Source organism: Ictidomys tridecemlineatus, chromosome 16, assembly GCF_052094955.1.
Source record: "Ictidomys tridecemlineatus isolate mIctTri1 chromosome 16, mIctTri1.hap1, whole genome shotgun sequence".
Taxonomy (NCBI): Eukaryota; Metazoa; Chordata; class Mammalia; order Rodentia; family Sciuridae; genus Ictidomys; species Ictidomys tridecemlineatus.
In genome coordinates, this window is record NC_135492.1 from 21,553,619 (window position 1) to 21,559,618 (window position 6,000).

The window sequence follows — 6,000 nt, forward strand, 5'->3', positions numbered from 1 at the left end:
AAAAGTATTAACAGATGCTAGATTATTATTTACTCAACAGTATGTTTTACTGTAACATAGAACATTTAGTCAAGTGGGACACTATTATATCTGTCATTTAACAACAGGATGCAATACATGAGTGTTAACATATAAACAAATATTCAGTTATAAAGACATATTGCATACATAAGGTAAATATAGGTAAAAAAAAATGCACTGTAAACCTGGCATGATGGTCCATGCTTGTAATCCAAGCAAATTTGAAAGCTTAATCATTTCAGAAGTTTAAATTCAGCCTCAGCAACCTGGTGTGGTTTCAAGCAACTTAGCAATACAGTCTCAACATTTGAAAAAGTGGAGAGAGGCCTTAAGAATGTGCCTCAGTGTATAAATAAAAATACCTAAACTTAAACTGAAATACAACAAAAAATTAAAGTTTAAAATATTACACTTCAGTGTTAAACATCAAAAATAGATTTCATATAATTCTTTTCTCAGTATTCAAAAGTTAAAATAGTAAATTTGATTTAGAAAACACAATTATATTTTTTCAAAGATGATGTTTCTTCACTATGCATGTATGATATTTATGACTGATATTTCTAAAAAATAACTTGATAATGCTTAATAAATTTAAGAAAAAGCTAAATACAACTACTTGTTTTCTAAACCTAAATGAGTTCTGTATTTTACTGATCCTCATATACATCAACCTGTAGTATATAGATAATAACTTTACTATACTCTCACATTTATTATAAATGTTACACTGTTATATAAGACATATATTTTGGACAAAATCTGTTAAATTTTCACTACTAGTATGAGTTTTCAGTTGTTCAGTGAATTTAAAATTGAAATACATTTTGGATATATTATTTAACTTTTTAGGGTTTCTGGGAACAATGAATTTTCCAAAATAAGCAGTGTTTAAGAAACATGTACCTACATTTTTTTTCCATTTGTATTTTCTCTAACCAGTATGTAGCCACAGGTTCTGAGTATTGGTGAATAAATATTGGAGGCATTGACACATTGTCAACTTTCACATTTCAAAACATTCTCTAAGCTATGGTTATTGTGGTGAGGATTAAATGTTGTCCCTTTCTTAGAGTAATGGTCTCATTTGTATAGCTTCTCTCCAATGTGTTCTCTCTGATGTCTAGTAATATATGATATATAATTTTAAAATTTTCTACATTCTCTACATTTATATGTCTTCTTTCCAGAATAAGTAGCCTAGTGGTGAAAATAATTGATTTCTTATTAAAAGCTTTGCTGCATTTTTTTCAATTTGTAAAGGTTCTTTTCTGTATAAATTCTGTTGTTAGCCCCACATTCTTTACATTTGTAGGACTTCTCTCCAGTGTGAGTTCTGCTGTGGTGAATAAGGGTTGATTTTTGGCCAAAATCTTTGCCACATTCTGTACATTTGTAGGGCTTCTCTCCAGTGTGAGTTCTTCTGTGGTAAATTAGGCCTGAGTTTTGACCAAAAGCTTTGCCACAGTCTTTACATTTGTAGGGCTTCTCTCCAGTGTGAGATATGCTGTGGTAAATTAGGTGTGATTTTCGACTAAAAGCTTTGCCACAATCTTTACATTTGTAGTGCTTCTCTCCAGTGTGAGTTCTGCTGTGGCAAATAAGATCTGATTTTTGACCAAAAGCTTTGCCACATTCTTTACATTTGTAGGGCTTCTCTCCAGTATGAGTTCTGCTGTGGCAAATAAGGCTTGATATTTGACTAAAAGCTTTGCCACATTCTGTACATTCGTAGGGCTTCTCTCCAGTGTGAGTTCTGCTGTGGCGAATAAGATCTGATTTTTGACCAAAAGCTTTGCCACATTCTGTACATTTGTAGGGCTTCTCTCCAGTGTGAGTTCTTCTATGGCAAATAAGGTGTGATATTTGACCAAAAGCTTTGCCACAATCTTTACATTTGTAGGGCTTCTCTCCAGTGTGAGTTCTTCTGTGGTAAATTAGGCCTGAGTTTTGACCAAAAGCTTTGCCACAGTCTTTACATTTGTAGGGCTTCTCTCCAGTGTGAGATATGCTGTGGTAAATTAGGTGTGATTTTCGACTAAAAGCTTTGCCACAATCTTTACATTTGTAGTGCTTCTCTCCAGTGTGAGTTCTGCTGTGGCAAATAAGATCTGATTTTTGACCAAAAGCTTTGCCACATTCTTTACATTTGTAGGGCTTCTCTCCAGTATGAGTTCTGCTGTGGCAAATAAGGCTTGATTTTTAACCAAAAGCTTTGCCACATTCTGTACATTCGTAGGGCTTCTCTCCAGTGTGAGTTCTCCTGTGGCGAATAAGATCTGATTTTTGACCAAAAGCTTTGCCACATTCTGTACATTTGTAGGGCTTCTCTCCAGTGTGAGTTCTTCTATGGCAAATAAGGTGTGATATTTGACCAAAAGCTTTGCCACAATCTTTGCATTTGTAGGGCTTCTCTCCAGTGTGAGTTCTTCTGTGGTAAATTAGGCCTGAGTTTTGACCAAAAGCTTTGCCACAGTCTTTACATTTGTAGGGCTTCTCTCCAGTGTGAGATCTGCTGTGGTAAATTAGGTGTGATTTTCGACTAAAAGCTTTGCCACAATTTTTACATTTGTAGTGCTTCTCTCCAGTGTGAGTTCTGCTGTGGCAAATAAGATCTGATTTTTGACCAAAAGCTTTGCCACATTCTTTACATTTGTAGGGCTTCTCTCCAGTGTGAGTCCTGCTGTGGCGAATAAGATCTGATTTTTGACCAAAAGCTTTGCCACATTCTGTACATTTGTAGGGCTTCTCTCCAGTGTGAGTTCTTTTGTGGCAAATAAGGTGTGATTTTTTACCAAAATCTTTGCCACAATCTTTACATTTGTAGGGCTTCTCTCCAGTGTGAGTTCTGCTGTGGTGAATAAGGGTTGATTTTTGGCCAAAAGCTTTGCCACAGTCTTTACATTTGTATGGCTTCTCTCCAGTGTGAGATCTGCTGTGGTAAATAAGGTATGATTTTCGACCAAAAGCTTTGCCACAATCTTTACATTTGTAGGGCTTCTCTCCAGTGTGAGTTCTTCTATGGCAAATAAGGTGTGATTTTTGACAAAAAGCTTTGCCACAATCTTTACATTTGTAGGGCTTCTCTCCAGTGTGTGTTCTGCTGTGGCGAATAAGGTGTGATTTTTGACCAAAAGCTTTGGCACATACTTTACATTTGTAGGGCTTTTCTCCATTGTGGTTTCCTCTGTGGTAAATAAGACGTTTTTTTCTACTAAAAGCTTTGCCACATTCTTTATATTTGTAGGGCCTCTCTCCAGTATAAATTCTCTGGTGGAGAACAAAGCCTGATTTTTTATATGATTTCTGGTGTTCCCTCTCACTTGGAGTTTTCCCAATTTTCTTTTGTGGTAAATATTCAAGATTACAACTTATACATTTTGCACTTATCACTTCATGAAATATATGTTCTAGGCCCTTTTCTGGTAAATATACTTGGGTATGATTAGGAGTCATGGCTGAAATAGACAAAAATAAAAACAGTACCTATTAGACTGGGATAAATATATTTTGCATATGTAACATGAAATTAAGGTAAAGTAATTACATCAGGAGTGCAGCATATTAGTAATTCCAAAGTCATCATAAATCTAAATTATATATTAGTTGAATATAAAATGTACAGACAAAATTATGTTGAGAATATTACCAAAATTATTGTAGAGACCACAGTATCCAAGAGGAGTACATCATTAAGAAGAGTAATATAATAAAGTGTAGAAAAGTATTATTAACAGCCTTTTTTTTCCTTCATAAGATAGTATTGTGTATTTAGGAAATATTTACCAGCTACCTTCACTGTCAGTAGAACAAGAGAAATGTAAAACATATACAAACATTTCTGGCTTTTTTAAAGAATGTCCAAAAAATGTTTTTTGTCTACCATGACATAGAGACATGAAAATAACTAGTAGATTTTGAGTGATAATACCATAAATACTCAATAAGGTTAAAGAGGCAATGGACTCTTAAAAAGAAATATGAACAAAAAATTTACAAAGAAATATACACATATATGTCTATAAAATTTATCATAAAAACATTTTTTAAAGGACTATAAAAACCTTGCATAGCCTATGGCCATAATATTTGGATGAATTCAGCACATGACATTAAAGTATATTAAATTGATTTTTTATAATTTTACATTCATGTGATATGAGAATTTCCTTTATTGACAAATACATCTTTTGTTTATCTATAAATATATCATGGTATTTTATACTATATATACAAGTTAAAATGAATAAATAGAATGAATTAACACAAGAATTATTTCATATAATTATCAATTTTGTTCTTACAGGTATTATATTCCTTCTACTAGTATTTATGAAGAACATAATACACTCACTATGTGGTAAAATAAAACTCTTGACCCTATTATGCTGAATAAATAAAAATATGGAGACTTTCACTATCATATAAACCCTACACAAAACACAGTACCTGGTGAGCAAAATTTTGCTCAGTAAATTTCTGAGTTCCACATGTGAATCAAATGCTCCTAAAACTTAATATCTGCCTGCCACCTTTCACTTAATTCAAAGTCCTGCATATATTTCTTATAACACTTTAAGAGACAAAATATTTTATAACTAAATAATAATAGTATATATGTACATATTTTTACACATTTGACAATGATGGGCACACACATTTAAACCCTAGCTTTAATATTGAGAAAAATGTTTGCACTAAACACAAAAGTAGAGGTATCTCTTCAATTTTCTGATTTAATTGCTCATAGATGCATATTTAGTACTGGCAATTCTGGATCTTTAGGTCATCCAACTTTTAATGTTTCATGTGTAATGCTTGAGATTACCCCCAAAATTCTATATCACAAACTGCAACACAAGTCTTTTTTAAAATTGTTTGAGCCATGTCGTTTCGAAATTTCTGTGACTTCTCTCAAATGAAATACTTTTTCACGGCCTCCCAATTAGCAAATATTACAAGGATGACGTTTTTATGCTTTTTTCCCCAAAAATGGACTATATAATCTACTGATGGCTGGCTCCTTTAATGAACAAATAAAAAACAGTACAGCAAATATAAACAAAGAGAAGCATGGCTAAATCCAAGTGAAAAAAAGAAAAAAAAAAACATTAAGAATTTAACATAAGGAGATTGACAGTTATGAATTACTCAAAGAACACTAAATAACTATTTAAAAAAAGTTTAGGGAGTGAAATTGAAAAATATTAACATCAATGAACACAATGTTTATGTGAGTAATTCTTTAAGAAAAAATTAGAGGGGCATTACTAGTGTGCAAATTTGAAATTCTACCAATATGGGAGAGGCTTATCAAGCAGTACCAAGTTTAAGAAAAGTCTAAACAACTTGTACAATACTGTAAAAATTAAAAATCTATAGGATATATAAAGAGAAGTGTTATATATGTATATATACAGTGTTTTGTGTAGGGTTAATATTATAGTCAAAGACTCCATATATTTTTTCACATTTCCTATATATATAGGAAGTGTGAAAAGAATCCAAGCATACCACAATAAAAAAAACAATGATCCAGAAATTAAATCACTAATCAATATATATATATATATATATATATATATATATCACAAAATAAAATTATAATGATTCATTCACTTCAAAATATTTATGATTACTAATGCATTATTTTAAAACACAAAACAAAAGAAAAAAATGCTAACAGAATCGAATCTAAAAAATGAAAATGTCAAGTCAGTTCCAGTAGAGAGCATGGAAAGAAACCAAGCATGATCTGCTCCTAGAGGCCCTATTTTTTTAGAGATGGATAATGCTCCTGCCTTTTCATCTTATCCTTTTGCACAATTTTTAATCAATGAGATATAGTTTTAAATCATGAAATTTTTCATAATTCTTTTGGACAAGCTTTTCTTGAGTGAGCAAATTGTATCCTAATATGTTCCTTTTAAAACAGAAACAAAGAAAGATCTAGCCTCTCTTATATTTATATACTTTAAA

At 31.9% G+C, this 6,000-nt stretch overlaps 1 pseudogene; it reads right to left on the minus strand.

The window, feature by feature from the left end:
* LOC144371247 (uncharacterized) overlaps positions 1 to 3,477 on the minus strand; it is a 44,608-nt pseudogene extending 41,131 nt beyond the window's left edge.
* Positions 3,478 to 6,000: the final 2,523 nt, after the last annotated feature.